We start from the raw sequence: 12,664 nt of genomic DNA, 5'->3' as shown, positions 1-12,664 counted from the left end.
GGTGGGGAGAACACGCTTGACCAAAGTCTCGTCGACCAGCAGAACCCATCCATCTCCCACTGTGAGGGCTCCTGCCTAGTGCGGCGTTTTAGGAAGCTGTTTAATCCTGCGTGCGTAAAACTGTTGCTGCCCGAGGGCATCCAGATAGGCTCACCGATCAGACCACTGCGAGGAGCACTAGTTTAGTTTTTAAATAAACAATAAGTAAATAAATAAATAAATATCACGCTAAGCAGTTGTGAGCGACTCGAAGTGGGAGGCGAGTGCGGTCCCTGAACGGGCCCCCCTTATACAGCTTTCCTGGAGGCGGCTGCTGCTGCCAGCAGGGACATCTGCTTTATTACACTCACCAGAGGAGGCTCAGTATTCCTCCCCTTCCCTCCCTCTTCAACACAAACTCAACCCGGCAGAGGAGGTTGAATCCAAATGGGAAGTAGAATGTCATTAAAAATCATAAATATGGTGGAAGGAACTTGAGAGGACCGGAAGAGCAGCAAACTCGTGCCAAGGTGTTCTACCCAATTCCACCTCCGCCAGGGCCAGCGGAGCCCTCGCCAGGGCAGCGCCGGGGCTGGAGCAATTTCAGGGCTCCCGTACGAGTTCATTGTCACCCCGCCCCGCGCTGACGGTGCGCGACGCGTGAAGCCCCCGCGCTCACAGGCAGCGCTCGCAAGGAAAATGCTCCCGTTTCCTCTCGGGAGCTCTCTGAGGAACACTGCGGCGGTACGGCTGCCTCAGCCTGCTGCGAGGGCTCGGTGCCGGCGGCCGCGTAGAACACATGTAGCTCCTCTGTCTCTCCGGCTAACTCGACAGCTGCTCGTAGCTCCAGTAATTAGACTGTCATTGCTAGTTAGAGGAGAGGAAAACGCTCCTATGACAGATTCCACGAGTCCTCTGGTTTTTTTTAAATCTCGCAGAAATCACCAGAGCATTAACTGAGATTTCTTATTTCTCTAGAATCAGAAGGAAAGAAGTTCCCTCTCCGATCTCGCACTCCAATGAGATTTCTCTTCCGACTCCCATGAAACAGTGAATTCGCTCTAAGAGGCTGAGGAAGTTACCTTCCTTCCCCTGCCTACCCGGGAGGAAGAGGGAGCTTCCTGGCCTTGTGAACTTGCTTTTTAAATCCCTTCCCCGTATGGCTATATCTAACCAGATAATAGAAATGCAGTCTTTTCTCCATTAACTAAGCGGAGGAGTCGCTCAACACACAACACGCTCAACACATCCTTCCCCATTCGAGATAATATTAATTCAGAGGTTGCTCAGGAGAGGCTGTTACCCCTTATGAACAAAAGCACTGGAGGATCAAGCCGAGATGCTGCTACCCCCACCCCATGGTTCTCTCAGCAGATGAGACTCAGAGGAAGCGATTTCTTCCCCTCCCTACCGTACATTCCCCTTTCCCCCGCAATCATACAAGGTTAACTCAACAGAGGAGTCTCAATCCAAATGGCAACTGGGATTGCATTAAAAAAAAAAAAAAAAAAGAAGAAGAAGAAAAAAAAATAAAAAGAAAAAAAAAGGAAGGAAGGGGGAGAAAAAAAAATCAGAAATAGGGAAAGAAAAGAGAAAAAGCAGCAGGCTGATTACGAGGTGTCAAAACTGCCAGGAGCAAGAAGGTGATAGCAATCAGGGGTGAGAAGAGTGCGCCATTCGTGCGGGGCAGCTAATTATCCGTCTCATTTGAGAAGAGCAGCATTCGAGGCAGCAGCGTTCGCCTGCTGAACGGTGACAGATTGGCGCGGAGGAGAGGGGAGGTGTTAAAACAATGGAGCCGGGCTTGCGAGCGCTGCTGCATGCTAATCAGGCCGGCCTCCTTCCTTCCTTCCCTCCGCCTGCCTGCCTGCCGCGATCCCTCCTTCTCGCTGGCCGCATGGCAAGCCCAACGCTACCCGGCCCCTCCGCAGCAGGCGGCACCGCACCCGCCATAGGTGGTAACCCAGAGAGTTCCGGCGGGACCGCGCAGCGGGGCTGGCGGCACCCGGAGAACTTAGCAGGCTGCTGGGTATCGGTGGTAGATTTGAGACCTCGCCCCCGGCGGCCGGGCTGGCAGTAGCCCGTCAGTGCACTCCCCGCAAGGGGCAGAGGCGAGGAGCTCTTCGTGCGAGTCCTGCGGGTTCTGCGGGCTGACCTCCCGGCGCCCTCCCCGCCAGAGGCCAGGCCATAGCCGGCAGCACAGCAGGTTGCCCAGTGAGAGACAATCTATCGCCGCACCCCAGACCAGGCCGCCGAGATGAGGGAAATGTAGAGCTGTGCCAATTACTGATGGACTCCAGGGGCTCCACTGCCCTCTCAGCTCTGCACGGGAATTAGAGACCGGAATGCTAAAACCTGCAGTAAAGCAAGTGGCCTCTCTTCACCACTGCCTTTTGCCTCTCGGATTGCTTGGCCTTGTAAGCCTGAATGACTCTGCATGTATACAGTGTGTGCCTTGTGAGGAGGTTCTAAAAGGTCTGACCTTCTCTCAGACCAGGAACAACCATTCCCTTTCACACACAGTACAACAGGGTCTGCAGAGACAGCAGAAGTGCTTTCTGAGGGATCTCTTTGGCCCTAGCTTTCCCGGGAAGTCCATGCTCCGCAGGACTTACAGGGCAAGCCCCGGGGCTGGAGCATTAGCAGCCCAGCTACAGTAAGTGCTCCACTCTGCCAGGGAGAAGCAGAGGAATGAGCGTTGGAATGTTTACTCTCCAATATTTCTCAGTTTCCATTCCATCCTGCCCTGAAAGATTTTTGATTACTATACACTTCAAAATAGTATTTATTACAGATTTACATAATCTGTATGTTTTATGTTAAGGCAATAACACATTGATGCTGTACTACTGAAAGGAGTTAATCTAAACTATGTAGTGTCTGTTATAACAGAGTTCCAACTAAAACATATCCTTGCTTTCTGGCACTGACAAGAAACACGTATCCAGAAGGACATTGCCCAGCACATTAGATAAACTGCCAGGTGAAGCCGTTGCTCGACTCCTGAACCTTCACTGGGTTATGGATCAGCACTTGGCCAAATTAAAGGATGTAAGTCTGTGTGTAACCTCACATTTAATTAAACAAATGTTATTTCAAATAGCATGTGTCTGGTTTACAGCAGGATTCATGGGGATAAGAAAGCACTGAAAGGGAATAAACTGGTTTAGGCCTGAGGTAAGCAGCATGATAACTCAGGTTGAATGCTATTTAAAGTAGATTTGAGTGCATGTACAGCTAGGCGGTAGTAATAGCGTTTAAATTTTGTTATTCTAAGTCTGTCGTTGAGTGTACTTGATGAGATTGTCCATGAGCATACAGATGGTGAGATTTTCATGCTTCTGTGGCATACTGACATCTCAGGCTGTAAAAATAAATTCCCAGATCGCTGTAATACCTAAGAAATTGAAAAATGCAGTCCACCTTAATGCTCTACATTTGAGACCTTTATATTTTAAGAGATTTTATATACTAGATACATAAGTTAGTGCACATTAGGAAGACATTTACAATATGAAGCAAAATTTGAGATAAACTCTGCACCCTTTTTTATGTGCTTCTGAATTTAGAGATATGGGGGATGGCGATAAAAACTTGCCTTTGCTATTATCTGTATTTTTTTAAACTGTTGTCGTGGTTTGTTTGTGGCCCCCTGCTACCAAAAACCAGGCTGTGCCAAACCAATACATTTGTACCTAAGGATAAAAGGCAGAAATAAGTTTTCATTAGGTTAAGTTTAGTTTTCATTAAAAGATTCTTGGATTGTTTCTTGATTTCATATAATTTTTCAACTTGGAAACAAGCTATTATATCTATTTTGATGATTTACACTGCACTAAAATGGTATTTGATTCAAAGACGAATGCCGAGATATTTTCTCTAATATAATAAGTTTTTCCCTGCCTAAGGAGCCATAATGTGGAGCAATCCATGCCTGTTCAGCCCAGAAACCAGCAGTGATATTGCTCATAAATACCCAGGGTAGGGCATCCCTATTGGTTACTGCCTGGTTGCAAACAAGGTGCTGTACTTATCCAGGTTTCTGAACTGACCAAATTAAAATTTTAAATAAAAATATATAGCAGGGTGGTATGGTGCAAATGAGCTAAAAGAAAAACATTTTGCAGAGACAAGTATATAGTTTAAAAAGGTTTAAAATATTCAATTGGTGTAAAAAATAACTACTTGTAAAAACGTGTGTATTTTCATTATGCTTAATTTGCCATTCAAAACAAGTTTTTCTTAATAAGCTCTATTGTTTCTATCTGTTTTGTGAAATGTAATACGTGTGAGACAGAAAGCAGACTCGGAATGTGAATGAGTTTTGTTTTCTCTTTCTCTCTTTCGTTTTTAAAATACAACTTTATTCATATTCACAGGGATCTTTAAGTTGAGAAAAGGATTAATGGAAGTGGATGACACTCCTGAGGTCACGATCTGAAAAGATGAAACATGAAATTCTGTCTGCTAGTCTTTTCCTATATCTTATTTGCATGCAATAGAAAAGTATCCATAAGCAAAACACTCAATAGTTATGTTTTCGCTCTCAGCAATGACACAAGCTTTGCCAGGTTTTCACTGTTTGTATAGTTCATTAAAATACTTTAATAACTGACTCGTTGTTTTAAAAAATCACCACACGATCACCCGAGTAAAAACATCTATATCCTCCCAATTTCTGCAGTGTCAAAAGTACAGTCTCTGAGGGCAAGAAGTTATGGAGCCTTCATAAAGGTTTCCCATCTGTCATCAAGCACAACATCAAGCCCTCTAGGTGCTGTGAAAATGATTTTCTCCGGAATTCTCCAGCCCAAAGATGCCATCCTCTTAATTACAAGCTTTTGAGATAAGGAATGCCACTGAATTCCCTGGAGATTCACAGAAGATGTGCAAAAATAATCTCTTCTCTTGCTTGCTTGCCAGGGCTTCTGTACCTGACCACAAACTAGTCGGCTCATTTGCTAGGTAATGATGGATGAACCCAGGCAGTACATCTGCACTGCTCCCCCTCCTATCCTTGCTGACATGCAGTCTTTCAAAGTTTCTTCTTCATAATTGACTGCCAGGAAAAGAGTGACAAAGAACGGTTGTGGTTTGTTTTTTGGTTTGGGCTTTTTTTCTATTTGGGGAGGGGTGTAGTTTGTTGAGGGTTTTTGTTTGTTTGTTTTTAATTGATTAACTTTCCTTCTCACCATCACAAGCCTCCTGTAACAGAATGAAACAAATTCCTGAGTTCATGGACTATAAGATGTTCTAATAAGAACATCTGCTTATAACAGTTGCCCTAAAAAAAACCACAGAAACTATTCCTAGGATCAGTGTGCATGCAAAAGAGTATACGGACAGACAGGGTGTGGAGTAGAGGCTTTGTGTGACAAGCCCATGCCTGCACAGCAGAAACTGAGCCTCTGGTCAGGTCACAATCCTAACTACAAATGACCATTAGCACTTTTCCAGCGGTGACAACCAGGTGAAAGGCCATCCAACCTACCAATTTATCAACAGAGGAGTGCTGGAGGTTTCTGTGGGGTTAAAGGGATTACAGCAATTGTAGGAGGAGGTACAGAACATCAAGTGAGCAGGAAAAAATATCACAGTAGTTTTATGCAAGTTCTCTGCCAGTACAGAACCAGCCCAGAGGAACTGGCTAGCTGGAATGGTACTGTTCAGAGTGTACATAGATCTGGTGATGGATACGTCTGGAGAGGCTTAGCGTTGTAAATCTGAGCAGAATAGATTGCATTTTTAATACATAGAAACATGTACGTAACTCTGGCCATAAGGGTGGGGGCGTAGAAAAAGCCACGTCCAAGCTCAATAGGATCACAGGAGAGAAACCTTGGGCTCCATGCCATCCGAGATGTGAAAGCCCACAGAGACTCAGCAGCCAAAATCGCATACACTGATTTTTTAATAGAGTTCTTATCCATGTGTCCATTTAACTGCAGTTAATACAAATCAAATAAGCTTGTTACTTATAGATTCCCAGGTGCCTCAAGTGATACAAGACAGCAGCAACAGGAATATCCCTAATTAGAATGGATTCATCTGATTTCTTTATTCAGGGAGTTTAGTGTCCCTAAGTATTCAAAGAATGATAAAAATCTTGCAGAATAAAGCTGCTAGGTTTAGACCTCCTTCTGCCCAGGGAAGAGGAACAGCAGGTTTACTCCTACCTTTAATTTACTTATTTCATACTTCTACCATTACTTCTAACATACTTTGTCTCATTCCTATGTATCATTTCTGAAATCTCTTTCAGCACACTAGTCCTTGCATTTTTCCGAAGTTTTTATTCCATATAATTCTGTGCACACACAGAGGCATTTCAGGCAAGTAATACTGAGAAGAATATGGAGCTGGAAAGTAATACGAAATGTTGGTTATGAAATATCTTCCTACACCTTAGCAAGAAATTAAGAGTCATCATTTTAAAATTTACTTTGTGTAGTGATAACTTGGCATTATATGCCATGACTGCAAGTGCAACTCTTTGAAGACATGTAGAATGTGAATGCCTCCTCCAGGAGAAGAAAATGCTGTATGCTTCAGAAATTAAAAAGTTAGTTCAGTTCTACTTTGTAAATTTTATTATTTAACCATGTGTATGTTGTTCCTCTATGTGTCTCACTGACCTACCCATGAAAGAGGCAATCTGAGTGACATCCATACAGACAATCCCAGAGGTTCCACACAAAGCTCTGTTGTGAGTGTGTGGGGTGATCGATGGTCAAGTGTGCAAAAACACCAACATAGATGTCATTGGCAGAGAGCCTGTAGTCATGCATGCAAGCTCCCAAGCCGATTGAAACGCTACGGGTGCAACTACAGCAACAATTTGTAAGTTAGTCTTGCTTTTTCTTTCATGCAGAATAGCAAGAAATGCCCATTGAAAACTACAAACACAGAAAGAAAAGGCAGATCCCTCAGTCTTTTTCGACCTTGCCATCCAGTGGAAAATGCGTGCAAGACCTGGAAAGTGATGTGATTCTCAGACCTGTCATATTTCTTATAGACCTCAAAAGAATCACATGGCCACCAAGTCCAGCTTCACTTTGATTTAGTAGCCCATCACAGAGATCACCAGAAAAGGCAATCACCAGAATGGCAGAACAGAAATTTCCTAGCCTTTGTGCGAGGGTAGCAAGATGATAAGGATTATAAGACTCCCACAGCATTTCAGAAGGTCCGTATTTCTCACTGGGCCTAAGTGACTTTTTTATTTAAATGGTTATTATAAGAAAATGTGGTGAAGAAAATGTTACTATGTAACAGGCTGGTTGCATCTTCTGATGAAGACTCTGGAGGAGAGAACACAGAGAATGGACTTGCCAGCTTGCTTTCCTCAAAACCGGTACTGAAGCTAAGAGGGCATTAGCTTTCCTTTAAAAAATATTCATGGCATGCGTGGGTGTATTTGTGCTGGGAGGGAAAGTTTCTTTCTTTAAAAATAAAACTGTTCATTGGGTTGGTTTTTTTAGCCTAGGCTAAAGGGACACATCCCTTTCTTTGTCTTCAGAAAAAATGGCAGAAAGTTTGAATCTTCACGCTTTCTCCTCCCAAAATAAATGCCTTATTAAGATCAGAGATATGATGCCCTAAAATAAATACACAACAGCTTCCAGGTCCAAGCACACACCAAAAAATACCAAAAAAAAAGCCCTTGTTCAAAATATTTTTGAACAGACTAATCTCAACCTTTATATTTACAGTTGCAAAGCTGCAGTGAAATTCCATTCAACTGGGTTCTGAAAGTTTTACTCGGTGGCTTTTCCTGAGGTTAACTGCTCATGGTGATGAGATGCTGTAAGCAATAACACAACTCCCAGAGGGACCCATGCCTGAGAGCACTGGTGAATAGCTGAACTGCCATGTCTTCTATATCAGAGGCTGGGATGTACACTGGACTGATTTTACCATCTTATTTAAATGTGATGGTTTTCTCATTTGTTGCATTGTTTGTATTAATACGAATATCTTGTTATGTTTGTTTTGTCTCCTGGGAGCCAATAAAGCTGTGAAGTTTTTCTTTACACCAAATGCAGCTCTACGGGCGATCAATCAATGGGTAGTTTTTGGATAATCTGTGAGAGTGAGAAATCTAATAAAGCAAGAAACTAAAAAAGGAAAACAAAGTCTATTTTCTGTTAGGTTAGCTACGTCAGGAGTCAGGCTTTCCACCATGCCTTCAAAAGATATTTAAGCAGCTACATTTTGCTATCAGAGTAGCACCTCACTAAATTAACTTTCTGACATATAAAGGAAAAAGTTTAGACATCATGACCTCAGCATCAATGTGGGTTACTTACTTGTACAATTAAATTTACTTTGACATTTGCATTTCTCCCCACCTCCTCCTCCTCCACAGTGGTATATGAAAACACATTAATGCAAAATAAAGACTAATCATAAAGTGAGAAAACAAATAAGTGATATTTTAAAATTATTATTGCTTTGCTATACCAGGCATAATGTTAAGAAATAGGTAGACAAAGATTATATAGTTGGTTTCTAGGTTGCAGCAAGGTCCATAGGAAAACATGACATTTAATTTCAAGGCAGCAGTTCTCTTATCACAACAAAATGAGTTATCAACAGATCAAAATAACAATCTGAATTATCTAGCATTAGTGGCTGAACTGAACAGCCCCAGATTACGTGATGAATTGTTAAATTGTGGTAGCATTGTTTTGGAATTGCTAATTAAAAAACAAGTAAACCCCCATGACTCTGGATATGACAACTGAAAATATCCACAAATTATTTAATAAATGAAGCGTCTAACAACTCTAACACTTCCTGCTCTCCTTGTTAATAAATGTAATTTGAGGTAGATTTAAAAAATCTTCCATCTAAACAGTGAATTCATTACGCGACGTTCAGATCTCCAGATGCCTATGGACTCCTCGGAATTAGGTGTTAAATAGACAAAAGTGAACCAAACTGCCTTTAAAAGCACAGCATGACCATGTAATTCTTTTTCCAGTTTGTGGTAAAAAATGATGAAACTTCTTTCCAAGTAGCTATCACCCAGATTTAGTGTGAAAAGTAGTGTAATTGTAATTCACGCCATCAGGGTCTATCACTGATAGACTATCAGCTGTTCTGTAGTTAGGAAGGCTTTCTTTTCAAATAGGAAAGCTGCCAAGTGCTCTGCGATACCTCCAGCAAGCTTATCGGATGGAAGATCGGAGCCAAAACAGCAGCTGCACACATATGCAAATTGGCAATTAATAGTATAACATTCTGGGGAGGGTTGGTTTGGGTTTGTTTTTTTGTTTGGTTTTTTTTTTTTGTTTGTTTTTTTTTTTTTTAATATGGGAAAGTATAGCCGAGCTACCTTAATATTAAGCTTAAGAGTGACAGGGAACTTCTTGCCTGAGCGGCCAAAGAATAATTACCCTCTGGAGAGACTTTCACTCTATTACTTTCTTTCTTCACACAAAGATCAAAGCTTTGTTGTCCTGCCGAGTTTTTCTCCATCATGAAAGTTAACTTCAGGGGATTAAAAAAAAAAAAAATGGGGATACCTTGTAGCTGCAACTCTCGAAAGCAGGGAATCGTGGCGATTCGTGCTTCCCTCCGCCCCCCACCAAATGTCAAAAAAAAAAAAAAACCTCCCAAAAAGTTAGGTCGTTTTGGTTTTTGTTTAGGACGCTTGTCCTGTTCCTTGAAAAGATGTTCTATGCTACATGGGACTCCTACATTTGTTATGGATACTCTAATCATCGACAAAGTAATTGAAGGATTAGTTTTATATATTTTCCCCAGGCTGCCGCAGCAAACCAGCTTGCTTTATTTAGCCCAGCATGTATGAATACAAGACTTCCAATTAATGCAGTTGCTTGCTTAAGTCAGAACATTGCCTTTCAAAGAATCCTCACATGATCCTTTTCTTGTAATAGCAGGCTGGAGCTGGAAAGACTTTGCAAGGCTGCTGCATTTCACACCAGCCCGTCCCCAGCGCTTTCCCCAACGTCTGTCTGTCTCTTCTAGGACAGGCGTGGGGTGATTAACTGATGTTTTCGATAATCTGTGAATTCTTAATAGTCTTATTTTCACGATTAAATATCTCAGCGTCGTTAGAATTAGGATTCTCCACGAAGGCAGGCCAGAAAGTTTGCTCCTCTTTAGAGGCAGGAGCCTCAGGAAGGGATTTGCGTGGCGCGGTTTGTGCGGCGCCTGCCGTGCAGCGGGAGCCTGCCTCCGAGCGCCGCCACTTCTGTCGTCTTTTCCCGCGGCCGAGAGCGCTCCCGTCCTGATCCCTCTCCGTTGCCTGGCTCAGTAATTGCCGCGGCAGCGGGAACTCGCCGCTCCGTTCTGAGGCTCCCGGCGCTGCCTCGGCGGGCGCTGCCGACGGAGCCGCAACCGGCGCCGCTTGAGCCGCGCGCGGAGCCCGGCCCGAGGGGCGCGCCACAGCCCTGCGCCCGGCTGCGCCTCCCTCCCTTCCTCCATCCCTCCCTCCATCCCTCCTTTCCCAGCCAGCTCCTCCGCGGCTTTCCAAGCAGCGCCCGGGCGTTCCGACAAAGAATGTACGTTTCGATTTAGACGCTAATTCTTCACCGTTCTCTTCCATTATCAAATCAACTTAGGGGAAAGAGGGGCTATAAAAAGATCCATACGTTCTGGTTTTCAGCAGGAACTGGAAAATGTACCCATTTATGTTCACAGATCCTTAAAAAGTCAGATCTTTGAGAAGGACTATTTGCCCTGAAATAGCAAGGTTCCAAAAGCAGAACTATACAAATCCTCACCTGAAGTCGACTACAGCAAAAGGAAGACTAGCTTGACTAAAATATCAACTCAATCGGACACAGACAGGAAATATTAATCAAGTAGTATTTACATTCATCAAGTAGTATTTACATTCAGATGGGTTACCATCTCCCTGGTAGCTTGTTTGGATTATCATTTGATGCCTTTTTCCAGATTGCAACACCTTTTGTCAATTCACTCCTTTATTTTCTCCAGTGTCTCACAAACGCATAGAATATAGTCATCCTTCAAAAGTGCTTCAGTTTGTTTTAAAGCTTCTTACTATTAACCCATACCAATATGCCAAAGTTTATAAAAAATATAATAGGACCTAATACTTTCTCCCATGAAATCATTTGCTTTTCAAATTTTAGTTTGAACAAAGAATGGCCTTCAACTTTTCTCATTAATATATATGTTTGTGTATATATAAATAAAAGATTTTGCCTTCACACAAATCCTTTGCTGCTTCTGTTTTAATGATAACATAAATCTCATTAATCAGCTAAATTTAAAGTGTGAGGCATAGATAATATTCAACACATAATTTCATACCATTTAAGGCATAACCTAATCAAAATAATTCTGATGTTTACAATGTCATATTAATCTACTGTATCCAGGAAATTCAGAACAGAAATAATGTGGTTATTTTCATTATTAAGGAGAACAGCGTTTGGACCTTCATCCTGTGTTCCCTTAATTAAAACTGCATACTGGAAAACATGTGGTGCTGTAAAACTGCATGCACCGCTTTGAGAGTTTGGTGACATCTGGACTTGCAGAACACAACCTCTCTCTCTCAACTTTGGGTATGGTTCCCACATAATTGGTATCTGGGAACATTTGCATCAGATACACACACACACAAACTGTGCAAACAGCAATTTAAAAAAAAATCTGACTACTCTGCTCATACACTTTTATATGTTCATTTATCTCATTTGAGGAGATAATGTTGTGGGGTTTTTTGGTTTTTTTTTTTGTTTTGTTTTTTTTTGTGTTTTTTTTTGTTTTTTGTTTTTTTTTAATTCTCATCTCCAGATAAAAAAGGAATAAGTGGGTTTATGGCCTATTGCTTGATAATTTTTAAGTTTGTTAGCAAAGTTCAACCAATTTGACTGAAAAATACACATTAAGGTACTGATTTTTTCTTTTTTTATTTTTTATAAATAAGAACAAGCTTTGTTACTACTATGTGAAAGGTATAAAGAGGCCAACCTTTATTAGGCAGCAGTTGGTTGATCAAAAAACCTACATAAGCTCCTGGACCTGCCTCACCATGTGATGTCTCTTACCTAGCTAGCAGGCCAAAATTCAAAACTAGAGGTTAAGGGAAAAGCCAGAAACATTCTGGGGATGTTCCACTAAAGGAACAGAACATGTCTTGGAGGTCTTAAGATATAGAACTAACCTAAGGATAATTTGGGATACTGAAGAGATGGGAGTAGGTAGGGCAATACAGGAAACAGAACTATAACCAGTTTTAATGTTAATTGAACAGCTTTTCACTTTAAGTATTCTAATATTTTATTATTGGACTATTTTCCATGGTCCTGAGACAACAGGAAAGAAAGAAATTCACAGTGAATTTCAAAACTTTGTCCATCAAATTTTTGTGCTGTATCAATTTTTGTGCTGCGGAGAGCAATCCTTCAACTTTTACAGCTGTTCATAGGGGCAGGAGAAAATTGGATGCACTTTTACAAGTACGTTCTCCAGACATTACTAAAGAGAAGCTGTGAAGAGCAAAGATTGAAGAAGGAAATAAGTCAAATAAATGTGATGGTAAAAGAAGAGTCACAAAGCCAGAAGGCTCTTATGTTGGCTATTTCCATTCAATTTGAGAAACCAATGCAAAAGACTTTGTTTTCTTCCTTTTGCTTTTCTTACAATATTTAAGCATTTTAGTAATATAGTATTCTAATGT

At 41.9% G+C, this 12,664-nt stretch overlaps 1 protein-coding gene and 1 long non-coding RNA gene across 2 annotated transcripts in view; both read left to right on the top strand.

Annotated features, from left to right (window-relative positions):
- The window catches only part of TANK (TRAF family member associated NFKB activator), a 30,187-nt gene extending 28,735 nt beyond the window's left edge, over window positions 1-1,452 (top strand). The window contains exon 10 of the mRNA XM_053982005.1: window positions 958-1,452. The gene's annotated coding sequence lies outside the window, so the exon portion shown is untranslated. The remainder of the gene's footprint in view (window positions 1-957) is intronic.
- Window positions 1,453-6,807: 5,355 nt separating this feature from the next.
- On the top strand, window positions 6,808-7,768 carry LOC128809760 (uncharacterized). The gene is made up of 3 exons (XR_008437841.1): window positions 6,808-7,165; window positions 7,255-7,333; window positions 7,692-7,768. It is a non-coding gene; the product is annotated as an uncharacterized LOC128809760 (long non-coding RNA).
- Window positions 7,769-12,664: the final 4,896 nt, after the last annotated feature.

This window comes from Vidua macroura, chromosome 7, assembly GCF_024509145.1.
Source record: "Vidua macroura isolate BioBank_ID:100142 chromosome 7, ASM2450914v1, whole genome shotgun sequence".
In the NCBI taxonomy this organism is placed as follows: Eukaryota; Metazoa; Chordata; class Aves; order Passeriformes; family Viduidae; genus Vidua; species Vidua macroura.
This window is presented reverse-complemented; position numbering and strand designations above follow the sequence as displayed.